At 42.0% G+C, this 15727-nt stretch overlaps 1 long non-coding RNA gene across 1 annotated transcript; it reads right to left on the bottom strand.

Moving 5' to 3' along the window:
* Positions 1–11945: 11945 nt before the first annotated feature.
* LOC144463797 (uncharacterized) lies at positions 11946–14920 on the bottom strand. Its single transcript, XR_013491796.1, has 4 exons — positions 14898–14920; positions 14617–14711; positions 14306–14374; positions 11946–13751 (listed from the first exon to the last, which is right to left on the bottom strand). It is a non-coding gene; the product is annotated as an uncharacterized LOC144463797 (long non-coding RNA).
* Positions 14921–15727: the final 807 nt, after the last annotated feature.

Here is a 15727-nt window from a genome sequence, read left to right as displayed (position 1 = left end):
GGCCCGGCGATTCCCCATCTTTTGTTTCTTTTGGCTGGGATCTCCAACCCCTTTTTGTTTCCTTCCTTAAGTTGTAAGTCTTATTTTGTGCTTTTGTTTAACAATAAAATAGACTGATGTTACCCCCTGCAAACTGTTTGTGGCATCCTTGATATGTTCGGGCTGTAGTAGAGCCTTGGTTTATTGCCAAACAAGCCTGACAGACGGGAGATTTAGATGGCTGCCTGATCAGGTCCTGGACCAGCCAATGGAGGGATGGCAGAAAGAAAGGCAGCGAAAGAACACCAAGCTCCGAGCCAAAGGCCCTCGCTTAATCAGCTTCCTCAGGCCAGGGGAGAAGGCAGACGAGGAAGCCTGAGGCACAGGGATCCTCGCTATGGCAAAGGTCTGGAAAACGAGAGCAGCTTTCCCTCTTGAATCAGGACAAGAATTGTATCACATCTCCAGGCCAAATAAAGACACATGAGCACCTGACAAAGCTTGTGTCCCTAAACCATATTGTAAATTAAGGTTTCAACTGTAAAGGAAATTTGTCTGTGCTCCATTATTTCAAAAACACTTTCAAATACAGTATGTTCATCCAAGTCTCCATGGCACAGAGGAAGTCTGGTGGTCCACCTTCTTCCTACTCTTGGTGGCACCCAGAAGTTTCTCAACCTCTTAACTGTGACCAACAGTTTTAAGTCTACTCTGCTTCTCTCCTGATTGCACACCCTGAACTGACATGCACCACCTACTTAGAACCAGAATCAGCTTAACTGGCCACCTCTGTGTACGTATACAAGGAATTTGTCTCTGGTTTTTAATGGCTCTCACTGTATTTATTCCAAGATCAGTTTTCAGGAAGACAGAAATAGCCATACAGCTGAATGAAGATAGGTAAAAATATTGAAATAATTATCATGTAAACACAAGTAGGTAGACAAACAGATGCGTATTTAAATACATTTAATTAAGCACCAATCAACAGCAACACACAATGTGTACATGCAGGACAAACTGTTTCTGTAAACTGGGAACAAGACTCAAATGGCGCAGGAGTGCACAGAGTGCTATGATAAAGGGTTTGCACATTTCCCCCTGTCAACAACAGTTCAATGACACCCATCAGAGAGCTGAAGAAGTCAACAGTGCTGTAGTACATCTTTTCAGAGAACAGCTTAAAGTGATTTCTGGGCAACAGTAGCTGCCTGCAGCTTCACCGTATTCCTCTCAGGTCACCATGAAGCCCGTCAAGAGTCTGGGGGAGTTTGAACTGCCTGTGGGAAGAATGAACATGTTAGAGCCTGTCCCTTCTTGATTAAAAGCTCTAAGTGACTACTTTTCTTTTTGGAAAATTGTTTCCTGCCACTCACTTAATTCTCCGGCTTTTGTCGCGTCTGGCTCCCGTGTGTGAGTCTCACTTCCTGATCCTGAATTAAAAAAAGGGGTCACTGACTCACTCACAGAATGCAGAGATTTGACTGGCTGAGGAGCATCATGTGAAACAATTTACAATGCATGCAATTGGTCTGTGAGTTTCCTGAGCAGCTAAACCTGTTGGCGTAAAGGCCAGAAAGGCTGCGGCAGTTAAAATAATAATGCTTCATCAAAGTTTAGCAATACTCAATCATTTATTGGTTATAGATTGGGGTCCGGATTGGACGGCGTCTATGTCCGACCTGGACCGTGGTCCACCTATGAGTGACTTCTGATGTAGATGTAAAGATTTTTCAACATTCTGGGAAACAACCGGCTCACTGTAATCCAACATCCAACAGAGTTGAGTGGAAGGTATTTAAGGTGTAGAAATGATTGCGCAACTGGCCAGCACTCCTAGTTCAGTGGATAACGCTTCCGCCTTGCAATAAGAGGGTTGAGAGTTCCAGCCTGGCTGCCGGAAAAGTGCCGTCTAACCACCGATATGTACAAAACACAGTCACTTGTTGAAGATAACAAGAAAGTCTATATACTTAACTGTAAATCTTCCCCAACAACCCTTCATCTCTATCTACCTCAGAATTCTTCACCCCATCAATACATTGCTGACCCTCAAATTACTGTCTCCATTTGTAAAAACACAACTATTAAACTGTGAAGTGCCCTTATCAACAGCAGAAGCCTTGGCATGGAAAATCAGCGACGGCTAGGACATTCCCTCCAGCCTGGACCATGACAACTCCACTAAGGTGCTGTGATCAGAGTTCAGTAGATCAGCAAAGTTACACACTCATAAAATACAGCGTGTGGTCACACCAACAGACTGAGCCACCCGAAGATAACTTGTTTCATCTCTGAAATGAATGTCAAGATTCAAGATATTAACAATGAGAGTAAATCATACAGTGATACAACAAATGAAGGGAAGTCAAAGTTTACAGCTGGACCAACGTATAAAAAAACAAGACATGAATCCTGGAGAAAATCGAGGCTTGGAAGAGGTTGGACATTCAAAAATTGCAAACTCTTGTGCCAATTTCACAGCAAATCTGGATTGTTCAGATGTGACCAAGAGGATTCAGTTGTTAACTGACAGTTGGGAAGAAACGACAAACTGCTGTGACAAAACAGAAATGTACAATCGCTTGATGGGACTGCTTCCATCTAAGGGAGAGCAAGATGGTAATGATGCTGTGTGTTCTGATACAGTACGGCAATGGCATATCAAAGATTTCAAGAGAAGAGAACCTGAAAGAGACAAACAATTTGCATATGCCATGGTCCTCTTGAAGGACAACAGCAGAAAGGATTTTGCGGCAGTTCATCCAGAATTTCAGAAGAAGAAGAAAGAGTCTGGTGCCCTGCGCACCAAAGCAGACCAAAGCAGACCGACCATCAGAGCAGCAACACACAGTGAAGAGATTGTAATCAAGCAACTGGATGATTATCTACAGCACAATGGGACCATGGTGAAACACATTTTGATTTATACACTTAATAGCCCGTGTTTAAAAAGGGGAGACCAAATTGTCCCTTGTATGTTTCAGCTTTTACACAAAGCCCATGAATGGCGTCAGCATTATGACGTTTGTACTGATGTGGCATTTACAAAGTTTTGGGGACTAAGTGGTCCAAATTATTTTAAATATCTCAACTATTCTACCATCTCATGTCCCGACAGTCCTTTTTATTCACATATTGTGAAATGCGAGGACGTCCCTTTCACACCGGATCCTAAGAATCTGAGGGACATTTTCAACAAGAGTGATATCAGCAACACTCTGTCACATGTTAAAGACACGGATAAGAACACACTCCGCAGGGGCATTACATCTGCTCGAAAAAAACTTGTGAACCTGGCAGAAACTTCATTTGGTCTGCGTGGCGATCATTTGGACCGGGGAAAGCAGACGATTGATTCTTTGACTTTTCTGCCAGCAGTACAGCACCAAGTTTGTGAAAAATTAAAGGAGCAGTGGAAAGAAATGGTCAACAAGAGTTCGATGACACCCATCAGAGAATACATGGCTGAAGAATTCAACTGTGCTGTAGTTCATCATTTCAGAGAACAATTAAAGTCATTTCTGGGGAACAGCAGCCCACTGCAGCTTCACCGCATTCCTCGCAGGTCACCAAACAGCCTGTAAAGAGACTGGGGAGGTGGTATAGAGCCCAACTGAATGACAAGTGTGATGGAGATGTTTAACCACGCAGAGAGGCAGCTACGAGCCCTGGAGAAGAGTGGCCTTTCAGGGAAGTGCAAGACCTGCGACTACCATCATGGAGTCTTTCCCAGACCTTGGTGGACACTGCTGGTACCTGAGGCTCTCTTGTCATCAGCAGAGACTGTCCATCCATCCATCCATCCATCCATCCATTTTCTCCACAGTGGACGTGACGGCCCGGTTCAGGAGTTCCTCAAAGTGCTCCTTCCACCGCTGGACGATGTCCCCAATTGGGGTCAGCAGTTCTCCTTCTCTGCTGAGCACAGCCTGAGACAATCCCTGCCTTCCCTTCCTGAGGCGTCTAACAGTGTGCCAAAAGTGTCTTGAGGCCAACCAAAAGTCCTTCTCCATAGCCTCTTCGAACTCCTCCTACACCTGGGTTTTTGCTTCAGTGACCGCCACAGCTGCAGCCCCTCTGGCCATCCGGTACCTGTCTGCTGCTTCAGGAGACCCCTGGGCCAGCCAGACACCGAAAGGTCTCCCTCTTCAGCCTGACGGCTCCCTCACCGCTGATGTCCACCAGCGGGTTCTAAGGTTGCCGCCACGACAGGCACCAACAAGCTTCTGACCGCAGTTCCTAGCAGCCGCCTCCACAATGGAGGCTTTGAACACAGACCAGTCGGATTCCATGTCCCCAACCTCCCCCGGCATGCACGAGAAATTCTTCCGGAGGTGGGAGTTGAAGACCTCACGGACAGGGGCCTCAGCCAGACGTTTCCATTTCACCCTCAATACACATTTGGGTTTACCAGGTCTGTCCGGCTGTGATCAGTTGACAGCACGGTTCAAGGAGCTGAGCTGGGTTTTGTTAATTGGATTTGTTATTTTAGTTTGGGTTGGAGGTTTCTGGTAGTCTCGTTTTTCGGATTTTGTTTTGTTAGTTTAGCTTCAGTGTGGGAGGTTTAGGGGGATGAGCTGGGTGCGACGGCCCAGTGTGTGGCTGGCCCGGCGATTCCCCATCTTTTGTTTCTTTTGGCTGGGATCTCCAACCCCTTTTTGTTTCCTTCCCTAAGTTGTAAGTCTTATTTTGTGCTTTTGTTTAACAATAAAATAGACTGATGTTACCCCCTGCAAACTGTTTGTGGCATCCTTGATATGTTCGGGCTGTAGTAGAGCCTTGGTTTATTGCCAAACAAGCCTGACAGACGGGAGATTTAGATGGCTGCCTGATCAGGTCCTGGACCAGCCAATGGAGGGATGGCAGAAAGAAAGGCAGCGAAAGAACACCAAGCTCCGAGCCAAAGGCCCTCGCTTAATCAGCTTCCTCAGGCCAGGGGAGAAGGCAGACGAGGAAGCCTGAGGCACAGGGATCCTCGCTATGGCAAAGGTCTGGAAAACGAGAGCAGCTTTCCCTCTTGAATCAGGACAAGAATTGTATCACATCTCCAGGCCAAATAAAGACACATGAGCACCTGACAAAGCTTGTGTCCCTAAACCATATTGTAAATTAAGGTTTCAACTGTAAAGGAAATTTGTCTGTGCTCCATTATTTCAAAAACACTTTCAAATACAGTATGTTCATCCAAGTCTCCATGGCACAGAGGAAGTCTGGTGGTTCACCTTCTTCCTACTCTTGGTGGCACCCAGAAGTTTCTCAACCTCTTAACTGTGACCAACAGTTTTAAGTCTACTCTGCTTCTCTCCTGATTGCACACCCTGAACTGACATGCACCACCTACTTAGAACCAGAATCAGCTTAACTGGCCACCTCTGTGTACGTATACAAGGAATTTGTCTCTGGTTTTTAATGGCTCTCACTGTATTTATTCCAAGATCAGTTTTCAGGAAGACAGAAATAGCCATACAGCTGAATGAAGATAGGTAAAAATATTGAAATAATTATCATGTAAACACAAGTAGGTAGACAAACAGATGCGTATTTAAATACATTTAATTAAGCACCAATCAACAGCAACACACAATGTGTACATGCAGGACAAACTGTTTCTGTAAACTGGGAACAAGACTCAAAGGGCGCAGGAGTGCACAGAGTGCTATGATAAAGGGTTTGCACATTTCCCCCTGTCAACAACAGTTCAATGACACCCATCAGAGAGCTGAAGAAGTCAACAGTGCTGTAGTACAACTTCTTTAGAAAACAGCTTAAAGTGATTTCTGGGCAACAGTAGCTGCCTGCAGCTTCACCGTATTCCTCTCAGGTCACCATGAAGCCCGTCAAGAGTCTGGGGGAGTTTGAACTGCCTGTGGGAAGAATGAACATGTTAGAGCCTGTCCCTTCTTGATTAAAAGCTCTAAGTGACTACTTTTCTTTTTGGAAAATTGTTTCCTGCCACTCACTTAATTCTCCGGCTCTTGTGGCGTCTGGCTCCCGTGTGTGAGTCTCACTTCCTGATCCTGAATTAAAAAAAGGGGTCACTGACTCACTCACAGAATGCAGAGATTTGACTGGCTGAGGAGCATCATGTGAAACAATTTACAATGCATGCAATTGGTCTGTGAGTTTCCTGAGCAGCTAAACCAGTTGGCGTAAAGGCCAGAAAAGCTGCGGCAGTTAAAATAATAATGCTTCATCAAAGTTTAGTAACACTCAATCATTTATTACCTCCGCCGAGGAGGGTTATGTTTTCACCGGCGTTGGTCTGTTTGTTTGTTTGTCTGTTTTTCTGCAAAATAACCCAAAAAGTTATAAACGGATTTTGATGAAATTTTCATGAAAGGTAGATAATGGGACAAGGAACAGAGGATACAATTTTGGTGGTGATCGGTTGAAGCAAAGTGGATAAAATAATAATAATATCTATGGTCTGACAGCCTGAGTAGCAATTAAGATGGTGACAATACCACCATCTGGTGGCCGGACATCATGTCTTGTTCTACTTTCTAAATATTGTTGCAATTCTAAGGTTGAAATGAATGTTCTGTGTTGGGAAAAAAAGAAAGTGAAAAATACAAAAAAAAAAAAAACATACTATATTCTGTGTTGGTACAAAATTAAAACGAAATACATACACCACAGTGTCTCCATGGTGAAGGCATATATAACCTAATAATGATAGTGATGCAGATAACCTAATTGTGATGCAGGCTGCAAAATGTGATACAGAGGGGGAGGGAATATCAGCTACTTGGGGGAGGTCTGCACTCTCTGAGTGCTTTTCTAGTTGGTTATAGATTGGGGTCCGGATTGGACGGTGTCTATGTCCGGACCCGGATCGTGGTCCACCTATGAGTGACCTCTGATGTAGATGTAAAGATTGTTCAACATTCTGAGAAACAAGTGGATCACTGTAATCCAACATCCAACAGAGAGTAGTGGAAGGTATTTATAGGCTAGAAATATTTGCATGACTCAGTAACTCTTATAGTTCAGTGGGGAAAATTTATGCCTTCTAACCAAAAGCTTGATGGTTCGAGTCCAGCTACCGGTAAAGAAGTGCCTCAGACATTTCCAAAAATTTCACTCATGTTGAACACCACTGACTTTCAAACTCTACCTAAACCACCAAAACCCACAAAACACCAGCGCTCGTTGGAAATAACAAGAAAGTGTGTATTCAATAATAAATCTTCCCCAACAACCCTTCATTTCTATCTACCTCAGAATTCTTCACCTCATCAATACATTGCTGACCCTCAAATTACTGTCTCCATTTGTAAAAACACAACTATTAAACTGTGAAGTGCCCTTATCAACAGCAGAAGCCTTGGCATGGAAAATCAGCGACGGCAAGGACATTCCCTCCAGCCTGGACCATGACAACTCCACTAAGGTGCTGTGATCAGAGTTCAGTAGATCAGCAAAGTTACACACTCATAAAATACAGCGTGTGGTCACACCAACAGACTGAGCCACCCGAAGATAACTTGTTTCATCTCTGAAATGAATGTCAAGATTCAAGATATTAACAATGAGAGTAAATCATACAGTGATACAACAAATGAAGGGAAGTCAAAGTTTACAGCTGAACCAACGTATATAAAAAAAACAAGACATGAATCCTGGAGAAAATCGAGGCTTGGAAGAGGTTGGACATTCAAAAATTGCAAACTCTTGTGCCAATTTCACAGCAAATCTGGATTGTTCAGATGTGACCAAGAGGATTCAGTTGTTAACTGACAGTTGGGAAGAAACGACAAACTGCTGTGACAAAACAGAAATGTACAATCGCTTGATGGGACTGCTTCCATCTAAGGGAGAGCAAGATGGTAATGATGCTGTGTGTTCTGATACAGTACGGCAATGGCATATCAAAGATTTCAAGAGAAGAGAACCTGAAAGAGACAAACAATTTGCATATGCCATGGTCCTCTTGAAGGACAACAGCAGAAAGGATTTTGTGGCAGTTCATCCAGAATTTCAGAACCAGAAGAAAGAGTCTGGTGCCCTGCGCACCAAAGCAGACCAAAGCAGACCGACCATCAGAGCATCAACACACAGTGAAGAGATTGTAATCAAGCAACTGGATGATTATCTACAGCACAATGGGACCATGGTGAAACACATTTTGATTTATACACTTAATAGCCCGTGTTTAAAAAGGGGAGACCAAATTGTCCCTTGTATGTTTCAGCTTTTACACAAAGCCCATGAATGGCGTCAGCATTATGGATTTTGTACTGATGTGGCATTTACAAAGTTTTGGGGACTAAGTGGTCCAAATTATTTTAAATATCTCAACTATTCTACCATCTCATGTCCCGACAGTCCTTTTCATTCATATATTGTGAAATGCGAGGACGTCCCTTTCAAACCGGATCCTAAGAATCTGAGGGACATTTTCAACAAGAGTGATATCAGCAACACTCTGTCACATGTTAAAGACACGGATAAGAACACACTCCGCAGGGGCATTACATCTGCTCGAAAAAAACTTGTGAACCTGGCAGAAACTTCATTTGGTCTGCGTGGCGATCATTTGGACCGGGGAAAGCAGACGATTGGTTCTTTGACTTTTCTGCCAGCAGTACAGCACCAAGTTTGTGAAAAATTACAGGAGCAGTGGAAAGAAATGGTCAACAAGAGTTCAATGACACCCATCAGAGAATACATGGCTGAAGAATTCAACTGTGCTGTAGTTCATCATTTCAGAGAACAGTTAAAGTCATTTCTGGGGAACAGCAGCCCACTGCAGCTTCACCGCATTCCTCGCAGGTCACCAAACAGCCTGTAAAGAGACTGGGGAGGTGGTATAGAGCCCAACTGAATGACAAGTGTGATGGAGATGTTTAACCACGCAGAGAGGCAGCTACGAGCCCTGGAGAAGAGTGGCCTTTCAGGGAAGTGCAAGACCTGCTGCTACCATCATGGAGTCTTTCCCAGACCTTGGTGGACACTGCTGGTACACGAGGCTCTCTTGTCATCAGCAGAGACTGTCCATCCATCCATCCATCCATCCATCCATCCATCCCAGCAATGCTTTCCAGTTCCTCCCGGGGGACCCCAAGGCGCTCCCAGGCCATATGAGACATGTCATCCCTTCAGTGAGTTCTTGGTCTGCCTTTTCCAAGTCCACAAAGCACATGTCGACTGGATGGGCAAACTCCCACGACCCCTCTGGCAGCTTTGCAAGGGTAAAGAGCTGGTCCACTGTTCCACGGCCAGGACGGAATCCACATTGCTCCTCCTGAATCTGAGGTTAGACAGTTGGTCGGAGCCTCCTTTCCAGCACCCTGGAGTAAACTTTACCCGGGAGGCTGAGCAGTGTGATACTGCAACAGTTGGAGCACACCCTCCGGTCCCCTTTGTTGACAATGGGAACCACCACCCCGGTCTGCCACGCTGCAGGCACTGTACCCGACCTCCACGCAACACTGAAAAGGCGTGTCAGCCAAGACAGCCCAACAGTGTCCAGAGCCTTCAGAATCTCAGGGCGCATCTCATCCACACCCAGCGTGTTGCTGCTGGGGATCTTTTTGACTACCTCAGCAACCTCTGCCAGGGAAGTGGGCAAGAGTTCCTCTGAGTCTTCAGGCTCTGCCTCCTCCACAGTGGACATGATGGCCTGGTTCAGGAGTTCCTCAAAGTGCTCCTTCCACCACTTGATGATGTCCCCAGCTGAGGTCAGCAGTTCTTCTCTGCTGAGCACAGCCTGAGACAAGCTCTGCTTTCCCTTCTTGAGGCCAAACGAAAATCCTTCTCCATAGCCTCTTCAAACTCCTCCCACACCTGGGTTTTTGCTTCAGCGACCGCCACAGCTGCAGCCCCTCTGGATGGATGAATAGTATGGATAGTATGTCAAAATGTCCCAGCATAGTATGGCAAAAAATGTCATGGTATAGCCATAGTATAGTTTTTTAAAAGTATGTCACAAAATATAGTAAATATAGTATAGCGCATTAAGAAAAAGTCATAGTGTAGTGTGTCAAAAAATATTTTAAAGTATTATGCAAAAAATGGGGTGGCACGGTGGTGTGGTGGTTAGCGCTGTCACCTCACAGCAAGAGGGTGCCCGGTTCGATCCCGGGTGTTGGAGCCCTCTGTGCGGAGTTTGCATGTTCTCCCCGTGTCAGCGTGGGTTTTCTCTGGTTTCCTCCCACAGTCCAAAGACATGCAGGTTAATTGATGACGTAGGTGTGAATGTGAGCATGAGAGCATGAATGGTCGTCTGTCTCTGTGTGTCAGCCCTGTTATAGTCTGGTGACCTGTCCAGGGTGTACCCTGCCTCTCGCCCAGTGTCAGCTGGGCTAGGCTCCAGCTCCCCTGCGACCCCCAAGAGGATGAAGCGGTTAGAAAATGGATGGATGTAAAAAATGCCATAGTATATCATAAAAATGCTATAGTATAGTATGTCAAATAAAGTTTCATAGTATAATATGCCATAAAAATACCATCATTAAGTGTGTCAAAAAATATAGTAAATATTGTATAGCGCATCATGAAAAACCTCACAGTATGTCACAAAAAGTCATACTACACTGTCAAAAACATGCCAAAGTGTAGCATGTGACAAAATATAGTATAGCACATAAAAAATGCCACAGTATAGTATGTCAAAGAATATCATAGTTTAGTATATCATAAAAAATGTTTTATAGTATGTTGAAAAATGCTACAATACAGAACATCATAAAAAATGTCCTAATCAGATCATTTATATCTAATATAATCTTTGTAGCCTTTCTAACACATTATTGGTGTGTTTTCTTGTCAGGTTTTCTTGTGGCTCGTAGAAAAAACAGACTAGGCACTAAAACTGTTGCTGCAGATTATGAACCTGCCACAAGGCTTGGGGCTGCAGCACATCCTGTGTGAACAGAGCAATCGAAAGGAGGCATGCAAGAAACAAAGGGATGACGCTGTTAACTGATCACAATTTTAAAAGTGTACATGAATGTGACAGGCAGCTGAACTCAGATTCTTACAGGAAGTTTAATTGTGGCTCTATCAATTTATCAAATGACATGAGTACCCTTTCTTCTTATTGCATATCGCTTCAGTACGGCCACCTTCCAGTGAATATGACTAAACACCTGCACATCTTTATAATCATAAAGACTTAAACCATCTGCAGCTCCTTTCATCATCACAAGATGGCAGTGACTAATGCTCAAGCATGTCCACCACTTCCACCTCTGAAGAGATGCCCACAGGGATAGATTTCTACACTAAAGCACCCCAGGATAAAAAGCGCTGTAGAACCATATTCACACAGGTGCTTTCAGGCATCTGTGTGCATCCCTGTTTCCTAGAAATTGCAACAGCACATACATTTTGAGGAAACAAAGTGCTGACCCAGTAATGTTTTGCAACCCGGCCGCTCTTGGCTTCCATATATGTAGGTATTCACGTCACTAGTTTAACTTCCTGTTTTTCACTTTAGTATTAACATAAATACAAATACACATTTTGACTATAAGGAGTCATGATGAGAGTTTGATCTATTATACAAGTTGATGAAAAAATAGGTGTATATGTACAGTAAATATGTACTGAAACGTGTGTATATGTAGAGTATCTACATGTCTGTAAGTGTGCAGGATCCTGAGTAACAAAATTACACGAAACCTCCGCTAATTAATGCGCATCAGTACATGCTTTGATACCAACTGAATCAGAGAGGAAATGAAACAGCGTGCCTGGTTCTGTCAGAGGGAGGAGACAGAAAGAAACTCAGGGTTTGTTGAAGAAAACCTGCCAGGGAGCAGGTTTGGTTCACAGAGGAGTCAGTTACCACAGAAACTGTCCCAGAGTCTGAGTTAGTTAATCCTGAGATGAGGGAAACTTTAGAGAAAGAGAGGTATCACTGAACACACTTTCTGAAACAGGAGCCAGAGAGCTTTGATGGTTTAACCACAGGCAGATACATTTTGTTGATGATGATGAAATAAAACACAAACAGCTTCAATGTAAAGGTTTTATTGCCAGAAACTCAGGACAGAGCAGACAACAAAGATCCAGACAAAATATATGCTTGAGTTACAATAATAATTAGTATTCTAATTACAATTGGTACCCACATTAAGTTTTTTAAAACTGTATTTTAAGTCTTAATTAAAAAAAAAAAAGTTATTTTATAGTACACACACACACACACACACACACACACACACACATATATATATATATATATATATGTGTGTGTGTATAGTATTTAAGATCAAAACATTTGTATAAGTACAAAAAGTAATGATCCATATTTTTTAGTTATTCAAAAACATAATCTATCCATCCATTTGCTGTTGCTTATCCACATGAAGACTATTCTCACAGACAATTTAGAGTCACCAATTAACCTGCATGTCTATGGACTGTGGGAGGAAGCTGACCCACACTGACACGGGGAGGACATGCAAACTCCGCACAGAAGGGCTCCCACACCCGGGATCGAAACAGGAACCCTCTTGCTGTGAGGCAGTAATGGCGGATTAAAAAGCTCTCTAATCTGTTGAACATATTTCCCCTCCCCCTCCATGTTCTGTGGGACCTGATAAAGCTTTAGAGGGCTGCTGTCCCCCCAAAAAAACTTTAACTCTTTTCCAAAAACCTGAACCACGGCATTGTTGAAATCCGTGGTTATTTTTTCTGTTATTGGTGACATTGATTCATTGTTAACAATCTCAATCCAGTTCTTTTTTAGAGTTGTAACGATTTCATTTCTGACCTCTGGGGGAAATTCAGATGATGTAATAGTTGTAATTCCACTGTCTAAATGGTCTTTTTTATGACATGAACTGTTTGCCTGATCCACACATTTGTCAAGAGTGTCTCTGATACTGTTACGTAGTGTTTCTTTATTTGCGGCTTCAACACGATCGATTGTGTCATAGATGGTACTATCTTCAGACATCTTCATTTTTTTTCTCAGTTCCTTTTCTTTTCTTTTACTGACTAGATGGATACAGATGTCCTCGCATTTTTCAATATAAGGAAAAAAAACACTCCTCGGATTTGAGATGTCAGAATAAGTAAGACATTGAAAAAAATTTGGACCAGTTAGTCCGTAAGGTTTTGTAAATGCGACGTCGGTAAAAAATCCATACATATTGTGCCACTGAACAGCTTTCTGTGAAAGTAGAAACATACAGCAGGTGGCATTGTTCTCTCTCCTCAAACATGGGCTGTTATAAGAAAACACCAAAAGTTTTATCACTTGGGTTCCATTTTTTTGTAAAAAATTGTCAATCAGTCTAATTAATTTTTCCTCACTGTGTTTTTTAGTGGGAACAGCAGACCTTCCGCCACCCTTTGGATGGTCTGGATAAACTGCAGGAAAAATGAACGAATCACTATTTTTCAAATAAGCAACAGCAAATGCATACTGTATTGTGTTTGTTTTTTTCTCTTTTAGGTGTTTATCGAGGTAATATACAAGGACAGACTTCATGACTTCATCTGGAGGCATTATATCAATACTTGACTCTTTGTCTAAAGTCAAATGTGATTTCATTTTAGTAAAAAGTTCAGTTTTGTCAGAAATATTTGTTTGTTTTTCAAAACTGTCTTTCACTAAGCGAATAAGGTAAAACAATTTCAAGGATTGTACAATTGGGTGTAAATTTTGATTTTTGTCCTTAGTTATATTTTGGTCTGGAATATTTTCAATAAAATCATTGTTTTGAAATGTATGAGATTCCAAGATATAGACAGATATAAGAATCTTCTTTGCTGGGCTACAGGGATGATCCTCCAGCTGCAGGTCTTCTTCCCTGGATAGTAAAAAAGTTTGACTTTAATATTTTTCACAGGACAAAATTCCTAAAACATTATTATCATTATTATTATTATCATTATTATTATTACTAATATCATCATTATTATTGTTATTATTATTATCAATTAACTGCTAAGCTGGAAGAGTTCCCATGTGCCACATACATAGAGCTGTAGATGGTTAATGACTAATTTAACTCTGTTAAGTGTACCTAATGGTGGCGTGTTAGATAAAATATATTTATTTTCTCTCCTCTTGTTGCAAATGGGAACAAAGCACAACAATACTGCTCAATATAATGGAGTTCCATTTACAGGCAAGGGAGACTGTCTTCACAAGAAAATAACATAATCATTTGCATCAGCAACGTTTACTGTCGTGACAAAGTGCTCTGCAGCCGTGGCAACTATGACAGCAAATAAGGAAGTTGTATGATGTAATAGAGAGACAGAGAGACTTGTATGTAAAACAAGTAGGCTGCTCCTAAAATGTATTTTTTAAAATAGTGACATACATGTAATGGAGTAAATGTATACCATCAGCACCTACCATGGAGGAGGATGGGAGACTTTGTCCGGTTTAGAGGAGCTGGGCCAAAGGATCGAATTATTTGGAGATCTGCAGACAAAGATAGATGAGAATAAGCTGTCAAACATTAAGAAGTGGTAACATGTCATGACGTGGCAAGTCACTTAACCGTCATATAATAAATGTAGACGTATTAAAGTCAGTTGAAGAAAACAGTAAAGTTGAATATATTTGACTCATTTGACCTAAAAGCTGTCTTTTCACATTTACTTGACCCATTTTATGAGGACCAGTTTACACTGAGTAAATACATCTTTATACAAAGAGTGTACCTTTGGGGTGATTGGAGCTGTAGCTCAGAGGAAGTGGTTGAAGGCGTCTCCTCTCTCTCAAGCATGTCTGGAATTCGTTGTCTGCCACTGTCCGGCTTAGTGAGAGAAAATAATTATAAATTATCTTCTAAATTATGTTTTCAAATGTTGCTGAAAGTGTTCTCTCTTGATGTTGATTAACAAACAACACATCATTATGAAAATGTTTAAATCAGTCAGTGTTGGTGTTATTGATTATTTTACCCTTTGAAAAACTATCTTTTGATAAAGTAACCACTTACCTCCATGGTCAGATGCTGCACACTAGAGAGAGAAATGAGAGGATATTAAAACATAAGTTTTAAGTAAGTTAGTGTTGCTTTAAATATTGTTTGACACTTCAATGTAAATATACATAAAAACAAAACAAAACAAAAAAAACAGACAGAAAATTTGTACCAAATTGTTGTGACTTACCAGACTTGGTCTGTGGCAGTAATGTCCCCCCAAAGCAGGGGCTGGCAAAGCTTGTTCTCCACAGAAAATTCAGTACAGTTCTAAGAAAAGTAATGAGTATTTATGATAATAATGATCGTTATTATCAAGAAATATATTTTCTGTAGATAACAGAATTAACCAGCCCCTACTTTGGGGAGACTGTTTTTTTGTTGTTTTTCTAAGTCTTGCCTTCTCCTTTCCTGTTTTGTGTGCTCTAGAGATGAAGAGTACATCAGAAAAAGACAGTCTTGGCTGTCACTGTGTGGCTGCGTTTAAATACTTGCTCTGAAATCATTTTGCATTTTTCTGTTGTCACCATGCCCAGTTTCTTTGCATAGGCCGAAAAGCTGGTTTTCCAGGTTTAACGTGTGGGGCAGAGAGTCATGCTATGTGTCACTGAAGTAACACTTAATAAAAGATTATTATCTGATAAAACATGTAGCCTATTGTCATATGACACTGTTATTTTAGGAAACAATGGTATGACGCTGTCAACTATTTACAGTTTCAAAAGTGTACATGAACGTGACAGGCAGCTGAACTCAGATTCTTACAGGAAGTTTAATTATTTGTTTATAGTAAATCATGCTCCTTTTCTTGTTATAATTTAGGAAATACTGTCAATTCTGTTTAT

This window comes from Epinephelus lanceolatus, chromosome 7 (assembly GCF_041903045.1).
Source record: "Epinephelus lanceolatus isolate andai-2023 chromosome 7, ASM4190304v1, whole genome shotgun sequence".
Lineage (NCBI taxonomy): Eukaryota > Metazoa > Chordata > Actinopteri > Perciformes > Serranidae > Epinephelus > Epinephelus lanceolatus.
Note: the sequence above shows the minus strand (reverse complement) of the source record. Positions and strands in the feature narration are given on the sequence as shown.